The following is a 23,996-nucleotide window of genomic DNA, read 5'->3' as shown; positions in this document are numbered from 1 at the left end:
TCCCTGTTAGGTTGTCCCAGTAGGGGCACTAGGAAAGACTGGAAAGCAAAAGGAAGAAGAAGGACTAGGGTCTCTTATGATTTTAATTCCTGTTGCTGTCAGAATCTCTCTGGCAATGTTTCTGCACCCTAGTAGTGGCTGCTGGCTTCAATTTCCTTTGTTATTGTTTGTTTCACATTCAAAACTAACCAAACTAAAATGGAGTCACCTATGTCAGGGACAAAATGAAGATGATCAGCTCAGGCACATAAAGGAATCTTAACCTAACCTTATAGGAATTTATAACACTTTTCAGAAAGCAGCAGAGAACACAGGCCAATTCCCAAATGCCAAGTCTGTTCATGCCATCTCTGGACTTCCTTATTGCCCTGGCTCAGCTATTCTGATCCAAGTAAGAAAGAAGACCACTAGGTAACCAATCAGGTAACCAAAAGCCGAATAACTTCCATATGGATCCCTTAAAAATCCCTTAGTCTTTGAGCAACTTGGAATTCAATGCTCTCTTAGCCTTGAGTTTCCTGGCTTGCAGGTCAAAAGCCTTGCCATAAACTCATCTTTCTGTTTTGTTTTATTCAGTATGAAGAATTTGGTCTTGTGTCCCTTCAGAGATATCAGCTCCAGAAAGTTAGTGTAGTCTCCACGTATCTTTTTTTTTTTTTCTGCGGTACGCGGGCCTCTCACTGTTGTGGCCTCTCCCGTTGCGGAGCACAGGCTCCGGACGCGCAGGCTCAGCGGCCATGGCTCACGAGCCCAGCCGCTCCGCGGCATGTGGGATCTTCCCGGACCAGGGCACGAACCCGTGTCCCCTGCATCGGCAAGCGGACTCTCAACCACTGCGCCACCAGGGAAGCCCCTATACATATCTTAGTTCCAGCTCCATGGGGGCACTCTTCCAAGCTCCTGAAGAACTGGCTTTAAAGTTTTATGTCCCAGCTCTGTAGGGCTCCATATAAACTTCTAGGTTCTAAACACCCAATCTCTTTTCTTTGTTCTCCTAATCCTAGGAGTATTGGCTTATTTAAGCAGTAACTATCTCTGTGTTATATTTTTGCCCTTTTTCTTCTCTAGAATCTATTTAACTCATTTGGCATATTGAATTCTTTCTGTGAAAATAACTGGTGTGTATTCTGTTTTCCTGATTGCACCCTGACTACTATGCTATTAAATATAAATATATATTCTTTGAAAGTACTCAAATTCTATATTAAAATTAATTTTATCTTTAAAAGATAATATGAAATCTTATTAAATATTTTATAAAAATTATCAATTATAGTATTCAATATCCATCTAGTTATGTTTAGACCTAGGCATATGCATATTTAAGAGTAATATAAATAAATTGTCTAATGTTGCAAAATGTTTCTCAACCATCACGGGCAACTGTTGTAAATATCGCCCAAATTCAAGACTACTGCCAGAGACATTATTTGAAATACCAAGCAAAATAATAAAGTGAATGCTTGGCATTACTGAGGCTGATACTTTTTTACATAGGAATTTATTTCTTCATACTATCTGAGAGGAAAGATTTGATAAGAAAATTTACCATTTTTCTTATGTGAACAATGACACAGCTCAATCCTCCCCACTTAGTAATAACTGTGCTCTTCTCTTACATCTGCAGCAGGACAACTTGCAGGCCTCATGGAATTTGTACACAATGACCTGTTTTGAGGTCGTAGGGCAAGAGATGTGGAGAAGTACTTTCTGTGGTATGTCAATGGTCATACTCTGCCAGTGCTAAGCGTAACATCCAAGCACACAGTTGCCTATGTGTGGTTCAAAACAACTGTGTGTGTGAGTGTGCACGTGATAACATGGGGACCTATAAAACATGGGAACCAGAGCAGGAGCTCCTCTTACCTGGGGCCCGAGGACACTACAGTTCAACTTTAGTGTAATGAGATACTGCAGTATTTAGCAGATTTTGTTTTAAGACCCCATCATCTTTTTTTTTTTTTTTTTTTTTTTTTTTTTGCGGTATGCGGGCCTCTCCCTTTTGTGGCCTCTCCCGTTGCGGAGCACAGGCTCCGGACGCGCAGGCTCAGCAGCCATGGCTCACGGGCCCAGCCGCTCCGCGGCATGTGGGATCTTCCTGGACCGGGGCACAAACCCACGTCTCCTGCATTGGCAGGCGGACCCTCAACCATTGCGCCACCAGGGAAGCCCCCCCATCATCTTTTTTGATCTTTTCCTGTTCCTTATGTGATTTCTTTCTTTTCTTTACTAAGCATCAATTTCTCTTTCTCAAACTCTTCTTTTCTTTTTGAGTTTTATTTTCTCTCTCCAGGGAATTTATTTCTTCACCTTTCCATGACATAACCAATGCTAGATGTCTTTTGACCCCTTCAACTGGTCTTCAAGTCCTCTTTCATTGAGGCATTTTTCAAAGCAGCCATATCACTTCTTTGCAGTTTATACAATTCTAAGGCTCACTTTGCAATACACTTAGTATGTATTTACCGGGATCTGTAACTTCCTCAAAGGTTTCCATTGCCATTGATCACTTTGCTCCAGGAAGTCACAGCCTCTGAAAACCTTCAATACAATTACATTCCCTTTGGTACTAGGCTTAAGTAGAGCAGTTAAGTTTAAGGCTTCATTAGGGAGCCCCAAGTTCTTTTTCACTATGCAAAGGAATTAAAAGTCTACTCCTAAAGGTATGAAAACTTTGCATTTACAGCTGTTATCACATCACAGTTGTTCGCCTCCATCACTCAATGGATCTGCCTTCCTCAGCTTAAGCTTCCGTTGCCATGTGACCTCTGAAGATAAAGCTGTCAATATGGAAGTCTTCTATTCTCTTTATTCTCACATCATGGAAGCCTTTTACGATAAGAAGTAAACAGGATTTCCTGATTCTCAAATATCCAATTCAAGAAAGTGTTCAAAATACAGTCCTTGAGTTTTTCTGCATAGCTGAGTCTCTTCTCCATCCCTCAGACAAAACGTCCACGCAGGAAATGTGGTTTGATTACCAAAATCTTGTCATTTTATGGTCACCTTTCCTTCTGTATTAGACATTCCTGAGTGTTTATCTTGTTTTATTCTCAAAAAAAAAAAGAGCTTCATTGTAGTTTGACTGTAAGGGATCTTACTTTGTGTAAAATGTACCCATTACCGTATTTAATTGGCACCTATTAAGATGTCAACGAACAATCCACCTTGAATTTGACCTGGCATATTCCTGGGTGATGAAGTTTTTAATCCTCTTAAATGTTCCAGGGATTTTCTTCTTGGCTGTATTAACTATAAGGGTTTATCTTGAAGTCATGTCTCTGGCCCATATACTCTTCTAGTCCTAGAATTATGTTACATAAAAATATTTAAAAGAACTTAATATAATTTTTCAAACTTTTATATTTTGTTCTTTTTCTCACTCTGTACTGAACTCCAAAATTACCTATTCAACATTAATCCCTTAATATATCTATATTTCATAGTCAAATTTAGTCAAATAGAATTAAAATGCATCAATTAATAAAAATCTCTAATAAGTACATTAGGAAACAATAATATAAAACTAAGCATACACATTAAACTAGAGCAAACATGTTTAAATAATTTCTAGGCATTTTACCAAAGTAATTATTTTTACTGTATAAAGTGGAACTTAGTGAAATATAATCCAAAGGAAATTTTAGTATCTTTATTAATATCATAGACCACTGAAGTAGAATATACCAACATTCTCTTTAAAGTTTTTAATTTAAAAAAAATATTTGAACTTTTGTATGGTCATATATTTACTTTCTGATTATGTCAGAGTGATTAAATAAGCCTGATTTTTTTTTAATAGGGGTATAGTTGTTTTACAATATTGTGTTAGTTTCTACTGTACAGTGGACTTCCCTGTGCTATACAGCAGGTTCTCACTAGTTATGTATTTTATACATATTTTAGTATAAAAAATGTATATTAGTGTATATATATCAATCCCAATCTCCCAATTCATCCCACCCTGATGTCCATACGTTTGTTCTCTACATCTGTGTCCCTATTTCTGCCTTGCAAACAAGTTCATTTGTACCATTTTTCTAGATTCCACATATATGCGTTAATATACAATATTTATTTTTCTCTTTCTGAGCTACTTCACTCTTTATGACAGTCTCTAGGTCCATCCATGTCTCTACAAATGAATATTGGGATACATGTGTCTTTTTGAATTATAGTTTTCTCTGGATATATGCCCAGTCATATGGTAATTCTATGGGTATTTGCTGGGTCGTATGGTAATTCTACTTTTAGTTTTTTAAGGACTCTCCATGCTATTCTCCATGAAGACATCTTAAAGTCTTCACAGAATAATTGCAAAGTATATAATTCACAATCTTTTTGTTGACAAAACACTACTCACCAAGTGTAGTAGGACATAATCTTATCTCTTTATTCTCAAGTTGGGCAGAACAGTCTCATAGAGGCAGGAGAGGACTTAAGGGAGTATGAAGCATGTGTCATTTGAAAACGTAATTTCCCTCTTCACCAATATCTCCAAATACAGTTGAAAGTCACTGATGTTGTTGCAATTCTGTTGGTGCACTTTAGAACTGTTTTTAAAAAGCAATGATGGGAAATGCTCTTAAAATTCCAAATGTTCAAGTATAATTTGCCTGAGTGTGAACTTGATATCTAGACATGTGATAAGGGTACTAGTGACTTAATCTTAGAAGTTACAGGCAACACATTCTCTCATTGACAGTAGTAAACCCTAGGGAGAAGCCAAATATACTATCCAAATTACCTATCCCTCAAAATATAGCTTGTATGGCTCAAAATAAAACACATTATAAAAAACAGGTGTTTTACAAATTCCTTGGCTTAAACAGAGCTTTGATTTACATAGGCGGTCTAACCCAATGGCTCCATCTCGTCTTGAAAGCCCATCGCGTACCTTTTGCTGACTCTGCCAATCTCATGTTCTAATGCATGGCATTTCTTTTAGGACAATAATTAAACTACTACTTAAAATGAATTAATTTAAGCTCCAAACTGAGACATTTATTTATCCCAGACATTGGAGATTATATTGATATAAATGAAATTTAGAAAGTTCATCTGTTAAAAGAGACACGTAAACTTAAACTTTAGAAACTATATGAATCTGTATCAGGGAGTAGATGTGGTCAGTGTTCTCTTTTGGGCCTAAATTATCCACTTAAGTGTAGGTAAACAGAAGACAAACTAAAACTTGCAGATTCTAGTTTTATACCCTTGGTTAAGTAAAATTTTCTGTTCTTCCTTTTCCTCACTTATAAATTCAGGATATCAACAGCAGCATCACAGGGTTGTTTAATATTAAGTAAGATAACAAGAGTAGAGATCCTTGCTCATAGTAAGGACTCAGTGAGTGGTACTTATTTTTGTTGTGATTATTTTATTTATAATCTTTACAGAGTTTTTCTAGAGGTGAAAATTAAAGGAAACAAACAAATGACAGAATGTCAGTTGTACTGGAAAATGCACTAAACTAAAATCAGAACATAGGGTGTTAGTTTTGACCCCAAGAAGAACTTACAGGTTCATTCAATGACTCTGTAGAAGTCAGTTAAACTGGGCTTTTTTTGTTTCCTGATTTGTAGAATAGGATGATGATATTTGAGCCCCCAGCTCAGTTAGTTGTGAGGATAGTAAAATAACATGTGGGAATTTATGTTGAGAAGTATCAATATCCATCATATTTAGTCTCAAATACAAAAATGCTTAGAATTGATGTGAAACCAGTTATATTATCAGTATTTTAAAATTATGGGGCTTCCCTGGTGGCACAGTGGTTGAGAGTCTGCCTGCCAATGCAAGGGACACGGGTTCGTGCCCCGGTCTGGGAAGATCCCACATGCCACGGAGCGGCTGGGCCCGTGGGCCATAGCCGCTGGGCCTGCGCGTCCGGAGCCTGTGCTCCGCAAGGGGAGAAGCCACAGCGGTGAGAGGCCCGTGTACTGCAAAAAAAAATGTAAAATTTAAATTTGTAATAATAAAATTATGAGAGCACCCAACCAGAAAAACAGAGCATTACTGTTGCAGCTTCCTGTGTGCCATGTTTCCATAACCCTCTCCTGGCTTGCCTCCAGAGATAAGAGGCATCATGATTTTGATTTTCTGCTTATTGTTATCTTGTGCATATATTTATTACCATGAATAATGCATTTAAAATTTTATTAAAATGATAACACACTTTGGGCATTCTCTGTGACTTTAAAAGGAACTGCTTTATTGTGATGTAATTCATGTAGTATAAATTCACCTATTTAAAGTGTATAATTCAATAGTTTTTAGTATAGTCAGACTTGTGCAACCATGGACACAAACTAATTTTAGAACATTTTAATCACTTCCCAAAGAACCCTGTACTCATTAACACTCACTCCCTATACCTCCTCAGAGCCCCTAGCCCTGTGCAATCACTAATCTATGTTCTGTGTGACTTGCTTTTTCACTCATTATTATGCTTATGAAATGTATCTATGTTGATGCAAGTAACATTAATTTATTTTCATTGTTGATTTTCTTTGCTTAATCTATCAACTACTGGGAGAGATGTATTAAAACCTCCACCGATTATGATTGATTTTTCAATTTTGAAGCCACATTATTAAGGACATACACATTTAGAATGATTAGATTCCTGGTGATTTGAAAGTTTTATTTTCATATAGTGATCAATATCTCTTGAAGTGCTTTTTGCTTTAAGCCCTCTTTTATTTGCTATTAATAGAGCTATATCAAAGTTTTTTCTGACTAATGTTTGCCTAAATATCTTTTTTACACTTTTACTTATGATTTAGGTGTGTTTCTTATAAAGAGTATATTGGCTGGTAGTTATTAGATTTTGAAAAACATATTTTTCTTTTGAGAGCATTTCAGGGTAGAGATTTAATCAACTTATAGATGTATACATATGGGTGTGTATGGATCTACATATATTTATCTTAGGTTTTCTAGCCTGGCTTATGTTGGCATACCTGGTCAGTAGGGACCATAATAAAAAGGTTTTTGGGGGGTTGATGTACTAGCCTTTTGCTGAGAATATTTTTATATCTCATCACAGCAGATGTCTAATCAAAGGAGAGCTAATGGTATTAGTTTAATTCATTTCCCAATTTAATCTCAAAATGGAAACCCTGAATATAAATGTTTCACAAACTGGAAAGCACATGATTTCTAGTGCTTCCTGTAAACCCTGGAACAGTACTAGGAAACAAATTTAAGTTGTCTAGGCAACTTTTTAGAGGCAAAATGTGTGGGTGCCAGAGGCCAAGTGTGTGTATTAATAATACAAACACGTTTGACTATAAATGCTATTTTAAGCTAAGGTTTCCAGACTTCTGAGCAAAACAGTTTGTGTAAACAAAAATGGAAGTTTCAGAAAGCAAGTGGGGATAAACACTCTTAAAATTAAGAATTGTATTCCAAAGAATTTTGAGTCCACATTGCTTCACTGAAGAATAATTACTACCAGCAAGAAAGTTCTAGAATCAGTCAGATCCAGGTTAGAGCCTGGAGCCATCTTTTATCACACTTTGGGCATTGTTGGCTTCTTTCCACATCTGTAAAATGGGGACAATAAGGATATTTATCCCATCAGTTTCACATTTTTATTTTTTTAAAAAAATACTCTTTCATTATTATTTTATTACTAAAATTTATAGGTTATTAACTCTATGCCAAACATGCTACTAAATGTTTGTCTTGAATTATTGGATTTCATCTCACCCAAATTCATGGGTATGTACCAGTACTGTCCCCATTATTCAGATGAAGCAGTAGAGCTAGGACTGAAACTCTAATTTCTTAAAGCTATGCAGTGCTATCTCATAGTACTATTGATATTATACCCTGGTTTTCTTCCTAATCCCATGAACTCTTTAATTATATCTCTTCTAATAGCTTCTCTTTTACTTGCTAACTATAGACATTTCTTAAACTCCCAGCCCTTTATCCTCTTTCTCCTTGTCTTATGATCTTATCTAAATCCATGTCTTCAGCATTCTCCTTTATTGTTCCTAGATTTACATCTCCAGACTTGAGGGCCCTACTGTATTTCAGATTCTTATTTTCAACTATCTGCTGAACAGAGCTACCTTGATGTCTTCATACACTTCGAAGTCATTATGTCAGATCCTAAACTCATCCTTCCTCACAAAACTACTCCTTCTTCTGGCTAGGATATTGCTATTCTAATTACTTGCGTATGAGACCTAAGAAACTTCTTAGACTTGTTCTTCTTGGAGAGTAACACTCAGCCATTTGTGAGCCCTCCTTTATTGCCACCACTAGTGCATCTCTCCTGTTTCTCCTCCACTTTCTAGTTCTGCATCTATTCTGGCTTATAACATCAATACCTGGGCTATCTTCAGTAGTTCTTGACTCATCTCCCTCATCTATTAGCTTCTCTTCTTTTGATCCAATCAATGTATAACTTCCAGATGGATTTATCCTAAAGCCCATCTCTAATCATTTAGAAGAAAATGAAAGAACAAAAGCAACCTGTGAACACTACGGGGTCCTTTTACCTACCTACCAACTTTAGATCAATATTTTACAAGGACTCTTTTAAACCATCAAGACCATTCATAATTTGAATCAAACTCATCTTTCTAGGCTAGTCTTCCACAAGCTCTTTTTGCAAGTAGCCCCACTCAGCTGGTAAACTAGACTATTTCCATTTCTTAAAAATATCTTGTTTTTTATTTAAAAAAATGTGTCACATGGTTTTCTAATTCTGCTCTCTCTCTTTTCCTTTCTTTATTACCTAGCCTTACCCAAATAAATATCTGACATTATTACCTCCTTTCTAATAGGAAGGTATACATCTTTTATGGAGTATAGTTCACTTAATTTGTTTTCTGTGGTCATGTCTTATCTATTAAATTGTGATGGAGAAGAGAACTAACATTTAATGAGGACTCCAATGGAGCAAGCACAGTATCTTCTCAAGAACTGTATGTGACAGCATTAATTTCATTCTACAGAAAGGGAGGCCCAGAAAGGTCTAGTGACCGTTGATGTTTTGAATTCTACTTTGAAAAAATTCTGATAAAATTTAATCTCCAGGCCAGGATTCCACGTATTGAAAGAAGAATGATTCCTTAGGTCTTGCCACAGCATGCTTGTTTCTTATTTGACTTTTCATCATGACGACATTTGCAGTGGTGAGACTGAACTGTGACTGATAACTTGCCTATTTCACTTTGTTCTAATTTTCCTAGCATTACTGTGGAGTGACTTCTTGCCCTTTCATATAACAATTCCAATTCAATGAGGAAAATTTTTACAGTTCTGTAAATATCACTTTGATATTTTATGTTTTGTAGGAAAGCACATTTACGTTGCCGTTCATAGCACAGTTTGAGGTTTTTAAATGCCAACTAGAGACATAGAAAAGAGACTTTTCCTGGAGAAAACACCAAGTCTCAAATTCAGCACTGAGAAATTTTCAGAATTCTTAGGTGTTACTGTGAAGAGTGAAGATGTTATTTGATGAACGAACATAGAGCTCCAGCTTGCTTATTTACTGGCTCACAGGAGAAAGGATGGGTCGACATTTGAATAAAAGAAGGAGGAGTGGTTCTGTACTTTACTTCCTTTATAATCTACATACAGGATCACCTGGAACATTAGACAGTAGGTAGGAATCAAAATAGAATCCCCTGGGAAATAGCCATTTCTATATATCTTGGTAAATTATCATGAATGGAAGTATATATTGCAGATGTGAACATTTTAGAGGTAGATCATAAGAGTCTATTTCATAATCTAGAAAGAACAAGTTCAGGAAAATTAAGTTTTTGCAACAAACATTTAGATACTCAGCATGGCTTAAGATTCTTCTCAAATTATTGTTGCAGTATAATCAGGCTAGTTGACATATTAATGATAAATTATACAAACAGCTTTTATCTATCACATGGAGATTGTTTCTATGGTATTTTTGGAATTTAAATGTCAGCAGTTGTGGTAGCTTTAAGGAAGCATGGGCTGTGGATGTCAGCATGGCAATATTGATAATTAAAGTCTCATCATAGTATAAGGTTTACTGTTCCTACCATCATTTAGGAAAAAAGTGAAATGATTTAATTTTCACTGTCACTGTTTTTCTATTCTTTATTGTTTTCCCCAAACAGCATAGCATATGATCCAAAAACACGAAATAAAGAGAACAAAAAACCCTGTTTAACTGGCTTGTTGCTGATATTTTGCCTTTTCTCAGAAAGCAGCCTTGATTAAGAACAACTCAAAGGCACTTTTGGTGAGCACTCTGTCCACGAATACAGACATCCCAATGTTAGCAATTTTATATGTTATAGTTGGTCCTGAGAGGAAAAACCCAGGGTGATATTTGTGTTCATTACATACTTATGAAAGAGTATGATCTAAAGCTAATAGAGTCATGAACCGTGTGAAGTTGACATGTCTTTGAATGAGATTATTTATCACTGTGCATTCACATGTGTGGTGAATCCGTTTTAAAACAAGAGAACCCCATAGAAAGACAAAGACATTATTGTTTTGAAGTTGTTAGCAGGTAAGTTGACAAGATTAGTGTGGAAATGTCTATCACTGGTCCTTTCCCATTCTTATTTTTTCCCTGTGTTATTTCATTCTCAACTGTGACTTCAACTATCACCTATACACTGATATTCCTAGAATGCCAACTAAGATTTCAAATCATTCTCTATCCTGAACTCCAAACTGCTATGTTCAGTTACAGGCATCCCTCATTTTATTGCACTTTATTTTAGTGCACTTCACAGATACTGTATTCTTTGAAATTAAAGATGGTGACAAATCTGCATTGTCAAATGATGGTTAGCATTTTTTAGCAATAGAGTATTTTTTAGTTAACATATGTACATTTTTTTAGACATAATGCTATTACACACTTAATAGACTATAGTATAGTATAAACATAACTTTTATATGCTTTTTGGAGAAACCAAAAATATTCACGTGACTCACTTTATTGAAATACTCACTCTATTGAGATTGTCTGGAACTGGATATCGCTAAGGTATGCCTGTACTGTATTGTATTAGTTATCTACTGCTGTGTAACAGATTACCCAAAACTTAAGGGCATAAAACAACAAACTTTAATTATCTCACATTTTCTGGGAGTCAGGCATCTGGGCCTAGCTTAGTGGGGTCTTCTGACTGAGGGTCTCACAGAAAACAAGGCTGCAAGCACTTGTAGGCCTTGACTCTGCACTCATCTAAAGGCTCAACTGAAGGCGGCTTTGCTTCCAAGAGCACTCTCATGATTGTTTCCAGGATTCACTTCCATGAAGCTGTTGACCTGAGGCCTCTCTCAGTGTTTTGCCCCATAGGCCTCTCCATTGGGCAGCTCACAGTTTGGCAGCTGGCTTCCCTCTGAGCAAGAGAGTGAGAGAGGAGCAAGCAACAAGCCAGCCTTATTAAAATATAATCTTGCAAGTGTCAACCCATCACTGTCACCATATTCTCTTCATTAGGAGTAAATCATTTGGTCCAGTCCCCCCTCAGGTGAAGGGATTACCCAAGGGCCTGAATACCAGGAAGTGGACATCCAGGGCCATCGTAGAGGTAGCCTACCACACGTATGAACCAAACATTTCTTTCCAGTGTATCACAGGTACTTGAAATTCAACATGTCCAGAAGTGACTTCATTGTTATTGCTCCTAAAACTGCTTCTCGGGCTTCCCTGGTGGCGCAGTGGTTGAGAGTCCGCCTGCCGATGCAGGAGACGCGGGTTCGTGCCCCGGTCTGGGAAGATCCCACATGCCGCAGAGCGGCTGGGCCCATGAGCCATGGCTGCTGAGCCTGCGCGTCCGGAGCCTGTGCTCCGCAACGGGAGAGGCCACAACAGTGAGAGGCCCGCGTACCACAAAAAAACAAAAAGAAAACCTGCTTCTCCTTCTGTGATCTCTATTTTGAATATAAGTCACAGATTGTGATCTATATAGTTTCTGTTCGTGTGTGTAGGTGTGTGTGTGTGCGCGCCTTTTGGTGTTCATGTTTATTAAAGTTTTTTTTAATTAATTCATTTTTTTTGACTGAAGGGCTGGTTGATGTAAGCTTATAGTATTAGTACAGAGATCCTGGAGCCAGAGTGTGAGAAGGGAGAACAGCCTAGGTGTGTAATTCCAGGAGACTTCATGCTCAGTGAATTTATGTTGAAAGATCAAATATCTATACTCTGTCTGGGCTGGCTTTTTTCCCCAGATGTGTGGCATGATGATATCTGACCTCCTTATTGATATTGCTTTCACTCTCATGTCTGGTGGAAGCCCACTGCCCTTCCACTAGGTGAGGCTTATAGAACCTGTCTGTCTAGCACACTGATGTGGAATTCTAGTGGGGAGAATGAACCAGGAAGAGTGGATCCAATTTGTACTAGGACGTTCTCTCAACTCCAGCTCTTATATTTTCAAACTATAGGGATCAAAATTGCCTCTTCTTGCTTCCTTCATTTCTTAAGCAAAGAAGTTATGACATCTTTTGAAACTAATTGCACTATAATATTGTAGTTATTTCTCATTAAGTTTTTGAAATATGGATAATATTTTCAAGTACTGATCCCTATTTTTATATTATATTACAAATTTCCTTTGGGATCTGGAATGGGTTGGAGGTGAGGTGAATTAGAAGTCTAGGTTCACCTGGCTATTTTACAGAGTTTTTTAAAAATTACTTTCTCTCTTGCCTTGACAACAAAAGGGATTTTATTTTATAATCTATTCTACTATAGGTTTAATAACACCTTGAAAAATTTTCCTGTCAAAAACTATTACTTTCAAGTTCCTCCTTCTTCAACCATTTACTTGTTCTTTCCAAAGAACTATAGTAGATTAGTGAAAACTAACGTTGCTTTATATCAGTAGATTGCATTTCAAAAAATACCTCTATGCCTATAACTTCCTTGCCATGGAGATAAAGTTAATTTAATTGTGTTATCTGTTGCTTTTTCTGGAAGCTTTCTGAGAGTTGGGGCATATCTTGGCAAGTCTCTGGTTCTCAGAAAGTTGCTACTTGTAAGGCCATGTACATTAACCATGTTTTCTACATATATACTTAAGGTTTTCCCAAAATTTTGGTTAGAGATGCAGTTTTTGTACATCTGCTAAAAGATTATTTGAGATGGGAATGGTCTGTAAATTTTTTTCAATAAATACCAAAATAGAGTTTATAGAGTGTTTGCTATTTCCTTGTCATTCTTGAGCACAAATTTGGTACCATAAAGGCCAAATGGTCCCAATGATTCCACCTTTCAATTTATTTAGAGAACAGTCTTTTCATAGATTGTATCTTACATAGCAAGTATCAGCTAGGGGTGCCTAAATGTTCACACTCGTCTTGCTATTCTTTATTATTTGTAAAAGTTTCTTTAGATAGTCAGAGCCACTCTTTTCATTTTTCTCCTATTAAATGCTTAACTTTTACTTTGGTATTCTCTTTTCTGAAACTGAATAAACATGTCATAGATATCAATTACATCAAGATCTTCATTTACTGCAAACCACTGCAAACATTGATTTTGCTTTTATGCCTCTAGTATATGTCTGGAAGAATTTGTCTATATTTCCTGGCTTGGCATTTCTGCCACTTCCTATACTTGTCAGTCGCCTGAGCCATTTAGTAGATTACTTTGCTGTCCCCATTTTTCTCAAGTACATCATCAACTTGCAACAGACAACCTTTGCAAGGCTAGTGTCAATCTGAGTGCTTTTGCTGTTCTGCATTCATCCTTTACCACATTATTACCAAAAAATATACAAATTATTTTTGCCAACATTTTATATTTTAGGGACAGCAGATAGGTTACATTTCTATTCATACTCTCTCTTTTCCTTCAGTGAGTACTTCTGTTTATTACAGGAACATTTCTGTGGCTTAGGTCAAACTTCAAGTGGGTTCTCAGCACTTCCAGGTAATATCCACAGTATTTCCCAGTCAATTCACTCTAACATTCTTAAAGTAGACTCAGCTGATGACTTTGCTTTTTATTTCACTGAGAATATGATATCAGTGAGAAGAAAACTTTATCCTCCTGCCAACAACTTTACCACATACATACCTATGTATCTGTATACTCTATGTTTCCTCCTGCTACAAAGCATCGAACAGTCCTATTCTTACTGAGGGCACTATACTTACATATTTGATCTCATTCAATTTCTTCTACTCAAGGACTTTTGCTCCTGCAAATATATTACCTCTTTTCTGCATCATCAAAATTTTCCTATTAAAGGACTATTCCCACTACCTTGCAAACACAATATAATATTTTCCATGCAAAACAAACAACATACACACAATTAATAGCGGGCTGGTTGCCCTCATTTTTCAGTCGTTCTAATTTTACTTCAGTTAGACATTAAAATTAAACATATTGCCAACACATATACATTAACAATGTCACTTAATGGAATATCATGGCCCCAACTTTTTTCTATGCACTGTATATAGAAATTCTAAACATAGATCATACTCTGTTAAAAGTTAAATATCAGATTGACCAAGAACACATTTATATTATTAGATTATCACCAAAAGGAAAATATATTTAAAATTCACAAAATTTCTAGATTCCTAAATCTAGGACTAGAGTTTGAGAAACATTTCAAAAGAGGGTGGGGAATTAACTCCAAAGCTTGGGTCAGCAACAAATCTGGATTTATTTGCCCTGAGTGCCCTTGAGCACATCTTTCTCATGGATATAGAGAAGAGAACTGCTCATGGATTTGCATATTCAGGATCTAGCCAAATGTTCTTATATATTTTCATTATCAATGTTCAGTATTAAAAATGACCCTTTTATACATCTTTAGGTTGTGATTGTCACTGACAAATATAATATAATCACTCAAATGGAATCAGACCTTGTGATCATTCCACTAAGTACAGCAGTTAGTGTGGTCTAATAGATAAAGCAGAGAAAACAAAGCACAACACTCAGGAGGCTGAGTGCATCCAGGCTTTATGTTCTTTGCAAAATTGTTTTTGTCCTTTACAAAATTGTTTTCCTTCTCTACAGATTGACAGCGTTCGATTAGATGATCCATATGCTCTTTTTCACTCTGAAACTCAAGGAATATTTCTTTTGGCCAACAATATTTAAAACTAACCTTTTATTTTCAGCTCTCTAGTTACATTTCAGAACACCATTATAAGTGCTTAATATGGATCATGTAAAATTTAATCCTCACAACAACCCTTTGAATTTTGGTACAATTAATATCGCAGATAAAGACACTGACAATTAAAAAGCTAATTAAAATGCTCAGAGGATCTCAGTTGGTAAGCGGTGGAGCTTACCTTGCCATCTGACACAAAAGCTGAGATCTCTTAACCATCTCACAAGCCTACCTCTCCCAAAGAGTGGGCAGAATTGTAGAGTGAATTATAATATAAGTAGAATGAAATACTGTTTAATGAATATCTGTGGTGGGATTAAATTTTGAGACTTTATAAACCTGGTAATTTCCTTACTCTTACTCATAAGAGGCAAGCATTTCTTCAGGGCAATGATTATGTAGACTATAGAGAACAATGAGCCAGATTTTTGGCTTTTGAATATCTAAATTGACTTTCTAAACTATAGTGAGTTAATTAGTTTTTGAGTCAGACTTGTGATATTTAAGAGCCAGGATTTTAAACTTTTAAATAGTTAGGATCCTAGGAGTATTGAAATGAAGTTCATGTCTTTATCAATGGATTTAAAAGGGCATGAGAACAAGTCTACATCTTACTCAGAAATTAGGAGGTACAGTAGCCTAGACAGAGAAGAAGAATCAGGAAGGAAGGAAGGGAGCTAGAGCTGAGGAAAAGGGATCTATGACCTATTCTCCTGGGTCTGAAAATATTGGGGAAGGAGCAAGTGATAGAAGCCCCAAATAACCCTTCTAGGGAACTAGAGAGTAGTGGAGATGTAGGTTGATATTTTTGGCTGGAACCCTGGGAGTGTCAGCCTCTCAGAAGATCCTCATGGAATGGTGATATCTATGAAATAGATATCTAGAGTGAATATGCCTCCATAGAAGAACCAGGGGGTTGGAGGCAAACTCCACAAATTTCTGAACTTGTGTCAACATGGAAGAACACTTCATTATTCCTGTGCCGTCACAGAGTGTGTGGAAGTTAGGTAAGAGGGACTTTAATTTGGGGGTAGGCTCAAGTTTAGGATAAGGAGAATGCAGAGTGAAAGGGCATCAAATAGAGGGACCGGGAAAGGTGGATGGTGATAACCTGATGTCAGAAGAAATACAGAACTATCAGTCAATATGGAGGAGGTTATAGAATAACAAGTAACTGACTTCCCAATTACCATGTATGTACCCAAGGAAGTTAAATGTGTTTCAGAGAAAAGAGGAAGGGGTGTCAGATCCTGAAGTGACTGCATCCATCTTGAACTGACTGAAAACATTTTGGCAATTGAATTAAATCTATTATGTTTGAGAAACTGACTAGGAAAAACTGGAGTTAACTGAGTTTTCTATCATCATGTGGAAGAAGGGCTTGAAATAGAAACCGAGTACAGTTTGGAAAATATAAAGCAGTTAAATATTTCCTGTATTTTCAGATAAGTAGACTAACAACATCATAGTAAAGAAGGAAGATTATATTGAGAAATTAGGGAAAATTTCTCAGAGGATTTGGGTTCTGAATTGAGCCTTGAAATGTGAGTAGCATTATTAGACAAAAAAATATGGGAGAGAGGCAGGGGTGGAAACTGTATACCAGCTGCAGACAATATGAACAAAGAAGGCACATAGCTGCGAAAATTGTTGTCTTCAGGGACCAGTGTGACTAGAGCATAGGGCTGTTGGAGGGCATAGCATGATATATAAAAAGAAAAGTTGTTTTATCATGAATGGAAAAGAACACTATTCTTATGAGTTTGGATATTTTCCTACCTGCAGACAATGAGAGGCTGTTGAAAGATTTTGAGCAGGGAAGAGATATAAATTGCTTGCATTTTCATAAGTTACTCTTCTAAGTACTATGCTGGTTTATCCAACTTCCTACTTGACATTCCCACTTGGATGTCTCACAGACAGGTAAACTAAACCAGTTTAAGGGTAAATTCTTGACTTCCTTCCATATCTTCTCTTTCGGGCTTCTCTATTCCAGGAAATGACACTTCCTTTCCTTTATATGTTCATGCCACAATGCCCTTGCTCCATTTACCCCTCTATATTTAGCTTTTTTTTTCTACTGTGTCAACATTACTAGCAAAACAAATTTCAAATATGCACACTTATCTTCATCTTCCCTGCCTTCACTTCTAGTCCAAGTCACCAGCTCTCCTCATCTGGATCCTTGCAGTTGACTCTAACCTACTTTTCTCCATCTTCCACTCTTGCCTCTTTCAATCCATTTTTCCCATTATAGCAAGAAAAACATTTCTAAAGCCAAAGTAAGCTCATGCATGCTCTGCTTAAATTCCTTCAGTCTCTCCTTATGACCCTTAGAAAAAATCTCAAATCAACATTACCAACAGGCCCTGTGTTATATGCCCCTTGCGTACCTTTCCAGTGGCATCTCTTGCCTCTCCTTACTTTACCCGTTAATCTTCAGCTATACTGACTTTCTTCCAGTTGCTGAAATGAATTAAGCTCTTTCCTAGCTGATGGTATTTTCACATATTCCTCTCTTCCAACTCTCTTTCTGGTAACTTTAAACATCCTTTGGTTTCAATTAATATCATTCCTAGAGAATTCTGCTTTGAATCGCAATTCAAATTAAGACCTTGCTTTAACGTTCATCACATCATTTCCTTTTTTACATCACAGCTTATACTTATATATTAATTTATTTGTTGATTTGTTTAATGTTTGGCTCCCCTGGTAGATTATAAACTCCATAATCATATCTATTCTGTTTTTTGATCAGTCACTAGCTGCTATCCCAAGCATTGGCACAAGTAGGTTCTTCTTAAAACCTGATGAATAAGTGAATAAAGGAATGACAGTCAATGATGTGAAAGCCAGGTATCAAGTTTGAAGAAAGAAAATCTGTTTAAAAAACTTGGTAATAAAAAATAGTGAAAGTTGGAATTTGGTGCAATTGTATGCTATAGAAAAACAAGATAAAAATTTATCATTTTCATTTCATGAGGTAGGTGGTCCTAGACAAATACAGTGGCTCCACACTCATCAGATTCCTAGCTGCCATGTATTTTACTGACCTGCTTTCCCAAGCATGACACTATCTGAACCAAGATGGACACACAAATTCTACCAACAGGGCTACATCCCAGGCAGTAGAGAAATGGAAGGGGAGGCAAAGGGCATGCACCCTCTCTTTAAGGTTTTCCAGAACTTCCACAGAACACTTCTCTTTACATTGTGTCGGACAAATATTAAGTGGTCATAACTAGTTTCAAAGGCTCTAGGAGTATGTTTTCCCAGAAACGATTGGGGTTCTGTTATCAAGAAAGAAGGAGAGAATGAGAGTGTTGGTGTGGACTATGAGCAGTCTCCGCCATATGGTGGTTATAATGAAAACAGAGAGAGTAGAACAAACATGAGCCACCTTTTAGAAGTCTTGAGCACTCAGTTCTGATTAGATGAGCTCCACTATATCTCATTTTATAAATGAAAAAATGAGGTCAGTTAGAATGAATATCTGTATCTACACACTTTCTTACTTCCTGTCACCCTAATAACATAAGGCTCATTCTGGTCAACAAATGATTTCATTTATGTTGACATTTTCAACAAATTTCATTTGAACTAAAACTTAATGAGGAATTCACAAAACATCCTCAAAATGCTTAAGCAGTTTGCACAGTGTAAATATTTAAGACAAATATATCCAAATATATCAACACTGACTGCCTCATCTGTCTCATAGATAAATCCAAACATATCAATGGGGGCAGTGAAAAGTCAGCTATCTTTGCTCAGATGTTGTTTAGCATATCCCCAGATGCAGCGGAAAACATTTTGGGGGTGTTCTTTCCTTTCGGTTAATCCTTTTTATCATTGTATAATGTTTCAAAATTTGGAGATACAATCCTGCTAATAGAAAATGTGCCTAATTAAAATCTCATCCACATAAACACGTTTTGCTCACAAAACAAATTTTTAAAGTAAGATGAAAGGCTGAAATATCATCTACTATTTGTGTGTTTTGTTATACCTTATTACAATTAAATAGCATTCTGTGCTTACAAAATATCTGTACAATGTGTAGAGGTTTATCTTCTGATCATGTCCTTTGTTTTTCCTTTTGGGCAAATTTGGAACTTTTGGTTTAGTAATAACTTCTCATCTCAAGTAGAAGCTTTTGTCAAAATTCTATCACATTGATGTACAGTAATGTAGTAACATAATCCATATTCATATAGACATAAAACCATGACAACATTAAAAATAAACCAAATAACAATCAATTATGGAGTATTTATAGAAGTGTAGGCAGTGACCTTGGTACTTGACATGCATTATCTACTTGAAAATGATCGGTGATCATTTTCACATTTCATTGATGAGGAAACTAAATTAAAGCTATTAAGCATTATATCCAAGAATATAAAGCTCACCGAATCAAACCAAGTCTCTGTGACTCAGGTCTTATCCCATTCTAGACTGTGTGCATATCTGCCTGCCTTCCCCTTAATCTTGATGGACATTTGTCTTGATGGACATTACATTAATTAAAAAACCCAGAAAATATATCTAAGGATATCTGGCTAATTTTTTTTTCGCTTTTATGGAAGGTGTGGGTTCACACCTTATCAAAAGTTTTTCACTTGAGGTCATTGACCCTAGTGGGTTCCAGAATATGCTTTGTGCCTATGAACTTCCTGAAATTCTAAACATTTATTTAGGGAGAATGTTTATAGCCTTCATCAGATTCTTACAAGGATCTTTGATTACTAAACACCTAAAACTCTAAAAAATCAATAAATATTCATGAATGATCAACATGACAAGCTGGTAAGAAACATGTTCATATATTCCTTTGAAACACGGCACTGCTCTTTTTAAGAAACTTGAGTGGGTGAGCGGGTGAGACTTGTTGAAATATATCCACTACTTTAAATTACTATCGGAGAAAGGTCAAGTCAGTATTCACTAGAAGCCTGTTGCTCCATTGGGTGGTTCTGGAGTGTGTGGTAAGAACACAGAGGTGTGAGGATTGAATTCTACTTGGATTCAGAACCTTCCCTCTCTGACTTTTGGTTAAGTGTCTTAATAATTCTTTCCTCAGTTAAAAAAAAAAATTTGGATGATGGTATAAGCCCTGTCTAAGCAATTGCAAATGAGATAATATATATAACAAACAAACAAACACAATTATCATTACCAGCAAATTGAATTTCTGAACTTCCCTACTTCATTCTAGGTTTTATAATGACAGAGTAAGCAAGTCATTTTACTGATCTGGGACCTCAGTTCCTCTTAGGAAAATAAGAATCCTCTCCTCTGCTCTGCTTCCCAAAAGCAATGTTTGAATAACAATAACAATAAAGTGATATTTAAAGGCTATTTCTTCAGTGAAGCCGGCCCATCTGAAATAGTATCGAGTTCATTAATGCAACAATGAACTAGATGCCTAAACTAGATGCTTTTTAACTAGATGCTTAAACTAGAACTGGAATTGGAGTAGTAAACTAGATGCACTGAGTACTTTTAATTCAATAGTTAAATAAGTTAAATAATTAGTTCAATAAATTTGCGTAATTCAATAATCCCTTCTTCCTTGATCATGATCCATTCTTCACCATCCGAAGTTATATACGTTATCCATTTATTTCTTTGCCTGTTGTTTCTCTGCCCCACTACAATGGAAAATCTATGAAGTCAGGGAATTTTTTGGTATCAGCAGTGTCTAGAATAGTGCCTGGAACACAGTAGGCATGTATGGATGTTGGATAATTTACATGAACAAAATGCTTTGATACAATGAAGGAAAAATATTATCACTTACATTAAAAATTTTATTGCAATTACCTCTTCCCTTATTTCTCTGTTATTTAATTATTTTTCTCCTGTGGGCCTTTCCTTTCTTCCCAACTGTTAATGAGTGCTCCCTTAATTTCTTATTAGTTGCACCACAAATCTCCTCTTTCATCTCTTTTGGGCACTGTCACGTCACTGCTGCAAACATGATGCAGGAGCCAGAGCTGCGTGGTGACAATGGCTCAAGCTCTGTGGTCAGTCACGTGTGAGCTCCTGACTCAGCCACTAACTAGCTGTGTGTCCTGGGAAAACTTGATTAACGTTTTTAAGCCTTATTCTTTTCTAACCTGTAAAATTTATTTTTCAGTTTAGAATAGAGCAAGAGAAAGAATATAGGAAAAAGGGAATCACAAAACTTACCTTGGCTAGACAGTGGAGATTAGAAAATCATAAAAAGGAGTGTTCATAGACTAACCTTGATGACAATTGGCAAAAGGAGTGAATTTTAAAGTCATGGCATGGATCTCAGGTTTAAGTTTCAGCAGCAGCCTTTATAACAGAAAAAAGCTGTTATATCCATTAGTAACTACATCAATAAGCCCTTCTGTGGTTGTTCTTACTATTTGGACTTTAACAAATGCCTTAAATATGTGTGTTCTTCAGGGAACGTTTGACTACATTCTGAAGCACCTCGGGAGCTCCTACGTGGGCAGACACAGATTGCTGGGGCCAGATGGGCCTGTGGACTTTAAGTATAGTGGCATACTAACACACCTTCTCAGACTAGTTCTTCCATCCAAAAACTCCTACTTGGTGCATATTCCTCCTTTAAACCGCAGCACATAGATCATTCCATGCTGAGAGCTCTAAACTTACTCAATAGGAAGGTGAAGATATGTGGGATAATTCTGGGAGAAAATCAAGTTATTATAGATGCTATTTTAGTAAACAACTTTGATGGGAACAGAAAGTCCAAAAGTCAACTGTGTGCCAAGGTGGAGTTAATTTCTCACTTTTGAATACCAATTAAACATATCTTATTGAAGTCTTTTGGGATGATGGGTCCTAAAATGGTGGAGGCGTGTGGAGGGGTAGAATGAAAAAGGGTTAGGAAAATGTTACTGGATGAGTCTGTGAAAATGATCTTCCCACAGGAGTTGTGATGTGATGCCCATTTTCCCATGACTTCACAGATTTTAACAGGACTGATGACAAAAGAAAATGGTCTTTCTTTTTTATTTTTTGACCTATTTTGCTATCATGATGTTTACACTTGGGCCTTGATTCAGTTGGTCTTAATGGAAAACAATTTAAGAAGCAATGAAGTTAAGTTGTTTGCTTATTAGGGCAAAAAGGATGCTGCACTTATCTGCATACATATTTATACCTGTATAGGTAATTTGTCTCAAAATGATAGTAAAATTGTAATTGGTTTGGATTGCCAAAATTTAAGTCTATGCCATTTTTGTCATAGAGGGGTGGAAAAAGGCTGCAAGGTCTGTTGAAATATGAGAGTATACCAGTTAATTTGGATGCACTGCCCATTTCTTCTCATCATTTGTATACATTAATGGTGTATACAAACACCTGTGACTCTTGTCTCTCTCAGTTTTTTGTGGGACAAGCTTGAATTGCCTTGTTGTTAACAATTCCAGGAGTAGATCTTAACCAATGCTGGACAGGAGTTGGTGGATAAATACCCCAGCATTCTTTCCCCTTGGGTGGGATAACTATGAAGCTTACATTATTGGGTCTCCCAGAAGTCCCCAACAGGACTGAGCCCTAGCTGTGCAGCACACTGTGATAATCGGCTCATTGACAATCTACTCATTACACACTCCGTATAAACTTCCTTTCCTGTCTCACTCCTCTACCCCAGTACTTATGCTTCCTGGGATCACTTATCAAATAAACTATTGATATTTCACTCAAATAATTATCTTTAGCTCTCCCTCCAGAGGGATCCTAACTGAAGACATGGAGTCATAAAAAATGCAGAAGCGTTGTGGGTAGGATTTCAGAAAGAGTAACTTACGGATAAGGGTAGACCATTTCATTTGTTCATTTATTCATTCATTCACTTCCTCATTCATCATTTACTTGATAAGAGTCTGTAATGTTACCATAATTAAGGTAGACCTTGTAATGACTAATAAATACTTCACTCCCATTCAAAGGAAGCTCACGGTTAACAAAATATCTGGCCTTTGAAGGCTTTAAAAGGCTGACACTATTACAATTTTTTCCCCTGTGCTAGGAGCCAAACTCTAAATTGACAAGATGGAATAAGGGGGATTGGCTAATTCTTCCTTTACAAATAATGGAGGTTTTAAACATAAGCACAGGGCAGAGCTAAAACAGGACCCTGTCTGTGTAGACTACCATTTTTGTTTCGTATGCAAAGGGAAATCATTGCCATATGGACTCTCTACACCCAGCTCATAAGGGTGGCATTAGTAAATTCTTTTTTTGTGGATTTCCTGGATTTAAGATGCTCCATGAGTACAAGGCGTTATGTTCTCAAGTCTTACTATATTTTTTCCGTAAAAAATCACACAGGTTTTGTTTAAACTGGCATGTAGGAGGTTTTAGAAAACACATTTTATTCCCACTCTCTTGTTCTGTTCCCTCAGTACCATCTGGTATAAGGGAGTGCCTCCTTAATTGACACTAATGACTGGGAGATCCATTGCAAATTACTGAATTTTGCAGATTAGCAAACATGATTATAAAAATCAAGGAGTCTGCATTGAACTAATGTACTTTGTTGAGAACTAAGAAAAAAATTTAAACACATTATTAGAGCTTAATCTTCTAATATAAATAGATACTTTATAGGGGTTGACTGGGCCATTAGGGAACACAGGAACATAATGTTCTGTGGAAGAATCAGTTGCAATCTGAAAAGAAAATGTCCTCATGCTTTATGCTTTTTCTGAACGTTACCAATATTCACACTACACATGAACTAAGAGTAAATTAGGTCGTCCCATAAGAATCTTAGAGGTCATCTTGTACAATTTGTTCTGATGTACGAAATGCACAGAGATTATTTGTGCATGTGTGTCTCTTTATGTTGTGCCTTACTGCTTTATAATAACACTG

Source organism: Globicephala melas, chromosome 5, assembly GCF_963455315.2.
Source record: "Globicephala melas chromosome 5, mGloMel1.2, whole genome shotgun sequence".
Lineage (NCBI taxonomy): Eukaryota > Metazoa > Chordata > Mammalia > Artiodactyla > Delphinidae > Globicephala > Globicephala melas.
Note: the sequence above shows the minus strand (reverse complement) of the source record.